The following is a 12,067-nucleotide window of genomic DNA, read 5'->3' on the forward strand; positions in this document are numbered from 1 at the left end:
TTCAGGATTTTTGTATATGTTTGCTCTTCATACAATTTAGTGTGTCACAGAAGGGAAAAATGTCTATTTAATAAATAACGTGGGGAATTCATATTTTTTTATCTCTGCATTAAAATTGATTGAAAGCTACTCTGGTTCCTTATAGAGTATAGTAAGTAAACAAATTTATCATGCTTAAGATCAACAAGCTTAGCTGATATTTTAGTTTCTGTGTTTAATAGCTGCATGTTATGGCAGGTCTAGATGTCATTAAATATTGACACTTCGTTGTTGACAATGACATATTTTAGTGCCCCTGTAGTCATAAGGTTAATATAACTGAAAGAGGTTTCAGTTATAGATGGCATTTCTGTACTTACATGTTTGAATTTATCAAAGATGAAGCTCATAATTATATAATTTCACCTGGACATCTGCCAGTACCAACAATAATGTCCAATGTAGGCTCAAAAACATTACATTATCTACTTGAGGTTAAAAAAGAGATATTAGTGCATGGCTTGTTTCTAATTAAATATTCCTTGGAGAATTAAGCATTCTGTGCTATCACATTTTATTGTGTTGCTGGAACCCCATTTCCACTATGCAATGGCTGCTTGTCTTCCAGCTTCCTGCTTCTGTGGGATCCATCCTCTGTAAAGTGTTTGTTGCACAGGGAAGTTTTGTTTGGGCTTGGGGGATGCTGCGTGTTTGTGTTTTCCTAAGACATTGGGTTATAGATGGTGACTGAAGGAATTGAATCTGGTCTGCCTGGCATTGGTCACCCCTTAACTCTGGAAGTGGTTGAAAGGGAATGCTGCATGGAAGGAATGTGCATACTTGTGCCATTTACACTAAGAAATACATATTTCTCCTGTAAGCTGCGGGGAAGCAGAAGTATTGAAAGCAAATTAAGCACATAACAGAGTTCTGTATTTCAGTCTGGAGTGCAGTGATGCAGCTGGGTGCTGATGATATTTTGCTTAGTCGTACATGTACCACTAAATAAGTAATCTTCTGTAGATTAAAATTACTATAAATAGTGCATCTTCATCATCTTGCACAGATATAGCAAGAACCATGGGTTAAGTGTTGTTAAGATAGGGGCATATAATCATTGTGCTTCCCCACCAAAGAATGGTTTCTTCTAAAGGTTTGTCTCTGAGAATGTTTTTAATCAATTCAAACTGCTGTAGATAGAGTAGTCTTTTTGCATGTAGCTTTAATATTTCATTTCTTGTAAGCCTTATAACAATTTTTAAATCAGAGATTCATGCTTGAGGTGCTTGAATACCAATTTTAACTAAATAGATGGGAGAGGAAAGCAAGGGCAAGACCAAGTTGGAAGAGTTAGAAACAGAGCACAAGTTCACTTGAACTGTTTCGATGTCTCCAAGCAGGGCCAACTAAACAGTGCTTCCTGTGGTGTTGAATCATTATAATAATTACAGTCTTGAAAGCTAATGTCTGCATAAATTTGAACACCACAGTTCAAGCTATATTTGTTTATATTATTTGTTATTTCACAGGTAAGTTCATAGCCAAGATTCCTACTCCAGCGGGCAGTGTGTTTTTCGTCTGGGTAGGCACTCAGCAACAGAGCACTCTTTGAATACAGAAGTTCATAAATCTCTATTTGAATTATGTCATAGATGGCACATCTTCCTGTTTCTATGCAGTCCTTTCTGCCAGGGGCTTTATCAGAGAGACACAAATGCTGCATTTATCCATGTCAGTTTCTGCCATGGGAATGTGGGGTTTTTGCACCCACCAGTAACTACTCTGGTGTGAAATGGGAGAGTGCATGAGATCTGTTGCTGGAAGTACATGATATATTAGTTTCCGTGATACTTTCTGATTGCTGTAAAATATTTAGCAATTCTGGATTTCAAGGGATTGGCAAAATGGTATGTTGATGCAGCTATTTGGAGCTGAAGTAAAATTAATGAGAAAGGTAGAGTTGTTGCATGATTTGAGAAAACGTTGTTGTCCATATTTTAAAAGGGTCAGTAGGGTTTGGGGTTAACTTTTGGTTAAATTTTTTTTCTTCCTCTATGAGCACAGTTTTGCTACAAATGCAGAATAGGTCTTTTTGTGGTAACACTGGAACAATTGATGGTGTGTGGACTCCAGTAGATGTGCTTTCATGGCATTGATCGAAAGCTAATATACTTTGTAAAATTTTCTTCTTTTTTAGCTACTTCTTGACATTCTGTTCATTCTAAGATCTAGGTTGAAGTTCCCTGGCACAGGATATATACTTCTCTATTTATTCTGGGTAGCCCAATTTGAGAATTTGAGGACTGTTTTCCTTCATAGACACACCACCTCTGTGGTAATCACTGTTAAAACACACTCGTTTTGGCAGCATTGAACAGATTGTATGAAACAGCAACGTTCCCATTTAGTGTTGTCAAGTTAATGGCAACTAATAATAGCCTATTAGTGCACAGACTGCCTTCAGCTTTGCCTGAGGGTAAGCAAAACATATATTGACTGCACAAAATGAATGACCAATTTCTTGGGGATCATTGCTTATCTCTGGTATAGTATAAATTGCTCCATTTAAACAGTGTTACTCGGCAGTCAGTATGTGAATGTAAATTTCAGACAGCAACACCACAGAATAACCATATCTGAAATAGTTCCTTTATTCCATTGAAGACTGCACTTGCCCTCAGTTCCCTGGTACAGTGGTGTCTGTCACTGCAGCATGTTAGAACATCGAGTTTAGTGCTTTCATCTGCCAGATTACTGAGCTGGCAAATATATTTATTTCTTTGTTTATTTTTCTGGGGTATGTGGTCAAGAAGAGGATACAAACCTGATCTGCAGAAAGGGTAATCTCCAGGTATATCCCGAAAATTACATATCTTGAGACAGATCTGCCTCCCACCCTAGGTAGTGTACTAAAGAGAAGCCCATAGTCCATTTTGTGTCCATATAACCTTCCTCATTGTAGTTTCTTCAGTTCTTATGTTTTCCTTTACAGGATGTGTATGCAGCTGTGACGTGAGCAATTTGACCTCAAGTGCATTTATGCCATGCCATAATCTGTTTTTGAGCCACATTTGGCACATCTGCACAGCCATCAACTATTTTACTTTTAGCTGCTACAATTCAGTTGAGAGCTAGTACAGAACTTCAGCTGTTCCTGCAATAACACAATTTTTAACCTTTTTTATTTTGTCATATGCTTTGACATGGTTTTAAGTCTGACTTGTTTGGCTCATTCCTGACATCTACATGTTTTTATGCAATTAATTACTCTTTCTCTACACCACAGTGACAACCAGTAGGAGATTACAGGATTCCCAGTGCTGGAGTGTACTGTGAAATGCAGTCTTGTCTTGGATCCAGATTCCTGCTCAATTTCTTTGGCTGAATTATTTTATGACAACTGGGTATTAGCTGTCGTTCACAATGACTTCTTTGAGATCTGTAGGCAAGAAATTAGGGTGTTAGTACAGGCTGAAATACCACTGGTCATGCAATGTAACATTAGATCACTTGTGAGATGTGGTCAGGGGACATTTTTTAATAACATACTTGTCTTTTCAAAAACAAAGCAAAAAGGGGAAAAAAACAGTTGTGGAAAAATAATTTTTTTCCTTTTTGCCCACCCACATAAATTGTTGGGAAAATTCTTTCTTAATGTGAGTGTATGGGATCAGATTCTATTTGAAACAATACTTCTAAAAATAACAAACATTTTAAACAGCAGACTGCAAAGATGGGATAATAATATTAGCCATGTATTAATAAGTGGATGTAGTAGAGAATTTAGTAGGTTTCAGATCAAAGCTGAGTTTAATGAGATTGAAACATGTAAGATTATTCTTGTGTGATTCATCTAAGTATTTGTTTTATAGCCTGGGAGCAGTGATCCATTTAACAGCGCTTTTGACTGTCCCTAAATCTCTGGGGATTTTTCATTTTGATTAATGGACAGATGGGTGAGTTTTGGACAAGTCACCTTAGTTCTTTGCACTTCATATTCAGTATCTTAAAAGTGTCTGTTGAAGGGATGAAGGTATTTAATTAGTAAAGGAAATACTAGAATTGGTGATGCTCTATGAGAAGCACAGCTTTCTGAATACTGTTGTTATGCAGACATGGGGAGCATTTAGCTAAGGACTAGGCTTTGATTTAATGCATGGTGTGTGTCAGTAGACCTACTGTGAATTCACACCTGTTTAAATTAGGCTTGAATTTGGCTCTTCATAAAAGTCATGTATTTAATGTAAGAAAGTGACAACATTGCAATTGATGTTGCTGTTATTTACTGTTATTTTGTAAACAAGTCAGGCATTAAGCTGATCTCTGGCTTTCCCATTTCTCCAGGAAATTATTACTAACAGCTAAATTACAATAACAATGCTCTGAGAAGTGGGCATGTGGCTGCCTCTTTATGCAGGTTTGTGTTTTTAATAATGATGGCTGAAGCATATCCATTAGCTCCTGTCCTGGCACTCTCTATTTACAGTAGTGCAATTACGAAATGGAATTACTAATTTGCAAGTAGACCCATTAGGTTAAATATGTGTAAGTAGCCTTGAAAATATAAAGGTAAATATTGGTCTTAATCCCATTCCCTCTGTTTCATTTAATATTTTTCTCTTTGTTGTATGCTTTATTTTGCCTTTTTGTTGTGGTATGGATTGCATTCTGTTTGTACACTCCTGCCTATCAGATCATTTATGGCACGTAATACATTAAGGCAACCTCATCAATAAAATGCAAAAGCCCCCATGGTGAAATTCCTTCAACTTCCGTATTTTACTATAGCTTGTCAGATATTTGATTTATGATACTTTCAGGTATTTGACAGAAAAGGGACACTTATCTTCCCTTAATAAAAGACCTCTGTTGCTTTTATTGTGAAGTTTTTTTCATCTTCTAGTTTTTAGGTGCGTTTATGTTGGTTGCTTCTGCTGTTATTTCAAAGAAGGCTGCTTGGTGTGAAAAGAAGCATGTGAACCCCTGCAGTAACATAGCAGTGCCTTTTGGGGAGCATTGGCATATTCACTGACATGGTAACTGCTCTGCTGGAGTTGTTAAGAATGTAAGATGCTTTTGTTGACCTTAGAGTGGTTCCTTTGGAAATGTTACTGTCTCAAAGGTAGCATGTAAGTTATCTGAATTGCTTTGGGTAAGTGTGAGATGCTTCTGTAAGTACTGCAGCATCACCTCAGCTGCAATATCATGCAAGTCTTGAGCTTGTGCCCTCAGTATTTAAGCCATTTATGACATTGTTTATGTATGGAAATTCAACTAATGACTTTTTTGTCAGTATTGTGGGGCAAATTTTGCCTTTTAAAATTGCCATCTTTATTGCTTTTTCTGACTACCAAGGGCATTGCATCTGCATGTCTGCTGTTCTAATCTTTACAATGTGGTCTATTAAAATCAGTACACAGTATTAAAACATTCCCTTTTTTGTGGTTGTCTTTTAAGCACAATGAACACTAATTTAAAGACAGATATCAGTATTTAGTATCTTACATTAAAGATAATGGACCAGTGTTTAGAATTAAGCAGAAATACTTTCTGTGTTCCAGAATCTAAATGACCTTTGCCCGCAGCATAGTAAAAATTACCAGTGCATTTGCACAAGGTTGTGTCATTTTTATCCCTGCAGATTTTTTTTTTCTTTCATAGCCTTGAAGGAGGAGATGAAGGAAAGCTTGAGGAGAAGAGTCAGGTCTAATTTTTATTCCAGAAATCAGTAAATTGTCATTAAAGCTCAGAAAAATATCTCTTGGCTTTCCTCCCATGTGATGCAGGAAGTGTGGTGGATGTGTCTTAAGGAGCCTGCAGCAATATAAATTATCACTCTTTCTTTCATTTAAATCCTTTTTATTTTCTCAGTATTCTGGATATGAATGCAAAGGAAAATTATCTCCAGAAATATTTTACAGTGCAAAAATATATTGCAGTGATTCTGCAATTCTTGGGACTTCGGTTTATCTAGGCTGCCACAGGGGTGAAAACTGAGATGGGATGGACAGATAAGTGTCTGCTTTCTCTCAGGATGCTGCAGTGCAGAAGTGTAAGGATTGTCTGAATTTTCATTTCACAATCTTTATGAGATCAGGCAAATACTGAACAAAATACTTTTTCTCTTGTTAAGCATTCACTGTGAATTCTACAGGAGGACATCTCTGGACAAGTGTGTTACTGGGAACAGTTCCATTCTAAACAGTTGGCATGTCTATCCTGATGTTTTATTTATGTTGTTTTATTAAGTTTACAGTACTTTTTACTTCTCATCTCTTTTGGTTAGATTTTAACATGTTTTAGAAGATCAGCAATGTGATCTACAGAAACTACCTATAGTCATATTTTTTATGTATGTCCTTTGGAATTATTTAGTTTAATTTGAAAGACAATCAGTTTTCCTTATATGTCTTAAATTGTAGATGTTTCTACCAGTTGTAATCTGTTTTTCATCACAGTTTCGGATGTTCTTGTTAAAGCTGAAAGTTGAATATCATTGGTGCAAAATAAGGCTAAGGGAAAACTTGTGAACTCTGATCATGAAAGATTACAGTTAAGGCTGCTAGATAAATGAGATCAGGTTACTCTCATTTGGTTCCTTACCCTGTCAGCCAGAATGGTTTTAAATACAAAGGGAACTGGAGCTTTCCATCCCCACAGCAAAATGCTTTACAGCTGCCACATCACAGAATGGTTTGGAATGGAGGTAACCTTGAAGATCACCTTGTTCCACTCATGCCATGGGCAGGGACGCCTTCAGCTATCCCAGGTTACTCCAAGCCCCATTCAGCCTGGCCTTGGACACCTCCAGGATGGGGCAGCCACAGTTTCTCTGTGTCAGAAGCCTCAGAAGCCCCTGTGGGGCTTCTCCACCTTCACAGGGAAGTAATTCCCTATTATTTCCTCTAAACCCACCCTCTATCAATTTAAAGCCATTCACCCTTTTCCTTTCATTCTATGCCCTTGTCAAAAGTCCCTTTCCATCTGTCTTGTAGCCCTTTTAGGTTCTGGGAGGTGCTCTGTGATCTCCACAGAACCTTCTCTTCTCTAGCCCAAGCCTGTCTCCTTAGCTCCAACTCTCTGAGCATCTTCATGGCCTCCTTCTGACTTGCCCAAGCTGTAATATCATAAGTGAAATAAAAAGGTATCTAGCAAATGAGTACAGGACGGACACAGAAGTGACAAATACTGAAAAATTATCCTTTTAGGGTCTAGCAAGGTGTAATCTAAATACTACATTTTCTTGATTATGTGAGATCTAAGAATTTATTGTTCTGTGGATGAGAAAGGTTGTTCATTCTTCCTTTCCAATATTTTTTTTATTTTTACCCATTAATTCATTGTGTGTTAAATTACATGAGGAAGTATTTTCTTACATTTTTAAATTTGTCAGTATGTCATTTCCATTTCCTCTTGGGCTTGGAAGTAAGATGAAGATCAGCATAAATCTGTATTATTCAGAGTTACAAATATTACCATATCCCCATCTTACAAAAGGGGAGTATTAATAATAGCAAATAGCTTTCATCTAGAAGAAATGTAGTGACTGCTTCCTATGGCTGCAGTCTTCGTATTCCTCTCAAAGTGAAAGCTAAACTAAATGTATTAGCCTATTTCTAATTTCTGCAATAGAAAATAGGTTAGGAATGAGTTTTATATGAAATTTGAGTTCATTTTTCAGCATAAAGCAGTTTTGAATGCTGCTTGTTTCAACTTGCTTTTATATGAAGGGCTTACAAAGTAAAATTCAGCATTTTCTATATTAATTTTCTTCATTAAATCTTATCTTCCTCTATGCCCTCACTTTACACTTTGTAACATGAGCATAAGAAGAAATGTGTACAATTAGCTCTTCTAGAATATGGATTCGGGAGCACTGAATAATTCCTGCAGGCTGCTTCTTTTCCCTAACAGATGTTTTTGAGTAATATTTTAATCAGATTCACATATTCTGATGACTAATTATATTGCCAGTGTTTTTTTTCTTTGTCTTAAATTTCTACCCCAGATGATCTGTAGATTGTAGATTTTTTCACCATGTCCCCAACACTGACTTTCATCTGAGGAGCGCATGTCAGCTTCTGATCAGGAGCTGCTGGCCAGGAGCTGTTCTGGCAGCGTAGAGACTTGTTGTAAAGGAACCACATTCCTTTGCCTTGGGTGATCCAGAAAGGGAGCTGGGAATGGTCTTTGATTCCATGAAACCACATATCCTAAAAGATATCTATGTGGGAGGAAATACCTGCAAGTGAGGATGGCCTAGGACATCAGGTTAGGGTTGTTCAGCTTTTTTGCTGGAAATCTTGTTAAAAGGTTTGTCAAAAGCAGGTAACAAAGGGACAAAAGTTGAGGTATTTCTAGACTGTGTATTGTATTATGATTCATAGCACTCCTCCCTCCTATTTAATTGGAAGAGTTTTACTCTCATCTTTCAATGTAGCTTTTAAACTTTTTTCTCTCTGCTTACAATTATTTTTGAGTAAATGTATATTACGAATTGATACATACCTTTTATATATACCAAAGTCACAGTAAGCGTTGTTCAGACTTGTCTGGCCTTCTCATTGCTTTGTTCAACATCAGTGTCAAGTAACACTTTGGGTTTTCCTGTTTGATTAATTTTTCTCCAAACAGTGCTTTTGAGACAACAAACTTTTTTATTGCCCAATCACTCTAAGGTCTTTTAGAGCAAGTATTTTTCTTTGGCAGAAGTGGTGGGGACATAATACATGCCTGGGATTTATGTTTTTCTTCGTAATTTCATATAAACATACCTCCAGTTAGTTACACAATCAGAAAGTATCTGATGTAATTTGCTTGAAATGAATCTTACTTGTATCTCCTTGAATTGTTGAGTAAGAGAGCTGCTTGTGAGCTGTGCACTGTCAGTGGAACCTGATGAGCGATGCAGGATTTACAGCCCAGCACTAGAGACTTCTGTGTTATTTTCTTTATGACAAAACAACTTGTGGATGCTTGCACCTTTTGATTACCATGGAAAGGTTTAGGTTATGCTGCTGATCATAGATGGGGGTGGAACATTTGCTGTAAAGCGATAAAGCTCCTGATGAAGGGAAAATCTCCAGGTTTATTTTTATGTACTTGTAAATTTTTGTTGAGGCCAAAAGATCTTCCAGAATATTACATAATTTCCTTTTATAAGGAAGATGATAGTGATATATATTTATAAGGAAGCATATGTGACTAGAAATGAGACTTCACATTTTGTGCCTTTTTCAAAAATCCTCAGCCTTTCTTTCTCCCAGCTGAGAAGTTGTTCCAGTGCTTCTCCATTGCTTTGAAAAAAGGAAGGCCTCCCTTCCCATTCTGTGTGTGTGTGTGGGCAGCATGTGCTGGTGAGCATTTGTGAAGGTGGGCACAGTGGCTGCAGGGGCCAGGGCTGCTCTGCCAAAGGCATCAGAGCCTAAATGTATTTCCTCCAGGGCGTCTCTAATTATTCACTGTTTAGAGTTGCTGTTCTTCCTCTGCAGCAAGGGGCACTGCCCAAATGCTTTTCTGTGATGTGTTCAATGTGTCTACAACTATCTTTTATGTCTTTGCCTGTGGGGTAAAACATAATTGAGTCATTCTTCCTGAAGCCTGTGTGGTTGTGTATTCAGCCAGTACAGTTTTCATTTCAGAATTCCTACTGATGGTTGCATTGATTATTTTTATTTTAGACTGTAATTCTGTCTCCAGTCTATCGTTTTAATTTTTATAGTTCACTACCTATTGAACAGCAAATTCACCTATGTTTGGTTGTGTGCATATTTTTTTTAGAAATATAATCTCTTGAATCCAGATTTCTCAGTAGTAGCTAATAGCCTACAGTACTTGAAAGCTCCTTTTTCTTTTTATAACCTATCTCTTTTCCAATACATTTTCTGATTACTGCACTACAGTTCGATTTTTATTGAATTGTTTTAGAGTGTAATAATTCATTTCTGATCCCTAGTACCTTTTGTCCATGTCTGAAGTACTCCACATTATTTCAGTCACTCATTTTGTTGACATCTTTTCTCTAAAGGCAGTCTTCTGCAATATCTCTCAAAATATCTTTCTGACATCACCATTTCAGACTTCTGATATCCAATTTCTTTTTAATACAAAATCAAATAGAAAGTATTTTCTGTACTTCACCACCCAGCTCTAGTGGAATTTTTTGAGCTTTCTTCTAGATATCGTATACATTGCTTGGTGGCTAATAATGGCAAAAACAGCCATTACAGCTGTACATGCAATAAAATAAACACATTTATTTGAAATTGCTTTGCAACTCAAATAGTGCTTATTAATGTTAAATAGCTATAATAAGTGAAGTCTAAAGCAACTGAGTTTTTGCTTAAATCTGTGTAGAATTATTTGTTCATTAATTACTTCTGTAACAGTTTAGATTGACTTATTAAGTACTTTCTGTTTGGAAAAAGGAAAAAAACCCACACATTCCTTCAGGTTTTGCAGAAAGCTAAGTCAAATCCTGCAGTTTCAGTTAAGTTTCTCTTTCAGGCACAGTAAGAGCTCTTGAGAAACTGAATTGTGGCCACTCATATGGCAAGAAGCTTCTGGATAGAGAAATAGCAGTGAGTTGCCATTTTCAAATGGTTTGAGATTGTTTTGTTCCAAAGCTTCAGATTTGTGCAGTCATGAAAAAAAAAGTTCCCATGCATGGACTCAAGTAGGTGCATCTGGACTCTGGACAGCTGGCAGAGCTCAGGCTGTAGGTTCCCACAAGGGAAATTTAGGAGTCAGAATGTGGAAACAGAGCCTCAGCCAGCTGGGAAGCAAGAAGGGCAGTCCACAAAGTGGAGATGTTTGACTGTTGGCTTTGCCAGCTCGTATCATGTTTCAATGATAATCTTTGACAGAAATTTTCTGTATCACAAAAACCTACCCACAGTCTCCTGTTCCAGTATCCCTCTTGTTGCTGCCCTTTCAGTATGTGACTATGGAATTTGAAGTTTTAGATGCCCATGGAAGAGAAATGAAAACAGCAACTGAGTACTCTTTGGAGTAGCTCAAGTGTACAGCATGGCAGCCAAAAAATACATCACAGAAGCTTTTCATCCTGCTGCTTTCCCTTCTTCCTGCTGTAATGTTCTCTGGTTGCTTGCCTGTCTTAAAGACTCCTTGAGTCCTTTGAGAACAGCAACATATTTTGGTGATAGTGTTAGTAAAGGCTTTAGTAATATTCTGAGGCTTGAATCCTAAGTATCAGTGGACTGATAAAGCTGAAAAAACAGCTTAGTCAAGTGAAGAAGTGGAAACCGGAGGTGTCAAATGAATTTTCAAATACATGTATAATTTTGCAAAGCAGTTATTTCTAGAGTACTAGAGGACTTTCTAATACTCCCGAAATAGAGAGAAAGATCTTTTAAAGTGCATGTCAACCTCTTGCAGGATGCAAGTTTGGAAGTGGCTGCATTGCTTATACTGATAGGTGCTAAATGCATGCCTGCTCTGTCTCGATTCAGCTGCTTCTTGGAGCAGCTTGGACAGTTTGAGGCGTGGCAGTATCTTTATACCTCATAAGTGTGAGTGGTTGTGCTGAAATCTGTCGCTACACAAGTTAAAAAGGTAAGCAGGTAAAATGTGGAATTTGTTTATCTCTGTAAATTTTTTGCTGGCGTTTGGATTGATTTGCACAACTATAACATCAAAATTTCAGTTAATTTGAAAAACGTTACAAAATTCTTCAGATGAGAGAATTTCTTCTCTCTGTTTCATGTAAATGATCGATGTGCAGATACAAGAAAAGCAAACATCCCAAAAAGTAAACATTTCTTAACTCCTCATCTTTGAATTAGTTTCTCGACTTCTCTTGAATGTATCTTGTTCTGCTAACGTGAGGGCACCCAGGGAATTAGGTAGAGACATGCTTCTGGGTCACCTCAGTTCTGTGATGAACTGGTAACTGTGACTGAAATTTATAGTTATCCTTAAAGAAAATTTCCAAGAAGTAGAAAACCAGGTTTCACTGAGCTGTTATTTCAGAAGCTGAAACATGACAAAATGTAGTGTAAGTATAGAGAAAGCCATAGTCACTCGCATTCTGCTGGGTGGAATTTAAAGCATTTGGAAATACTCTGTG

General features: G+C 37.2%; 1 protein-coding gene across 5 annotated transcripts in view; it reads left to right on the top strand.

Moving 5' to 3' along the window:
• The window catches only part of TENM1 (teneurin transmembrane protein 1), a 234,956-nt gene that overhangs the window by 26,122 nt on the left and 196,767 nt on the right, over positions 1 to 12,067 (top strand). The window lies entirely within an intron of this gene.

This window comes from Poecile atricapillus, chromosome 12 (genome assembly GCF_030490865.1).
Source record: "Poecile atricapillus isolate bPoeAtr1 chromosome 12, bPoeAtr1.hap1, whole genome shotgun sequence".
NCBI lineage: Eukaryota > Metazoa > Chordata > Aves > Passeriformes > Paridae > Poecile > Poecile atricapillus.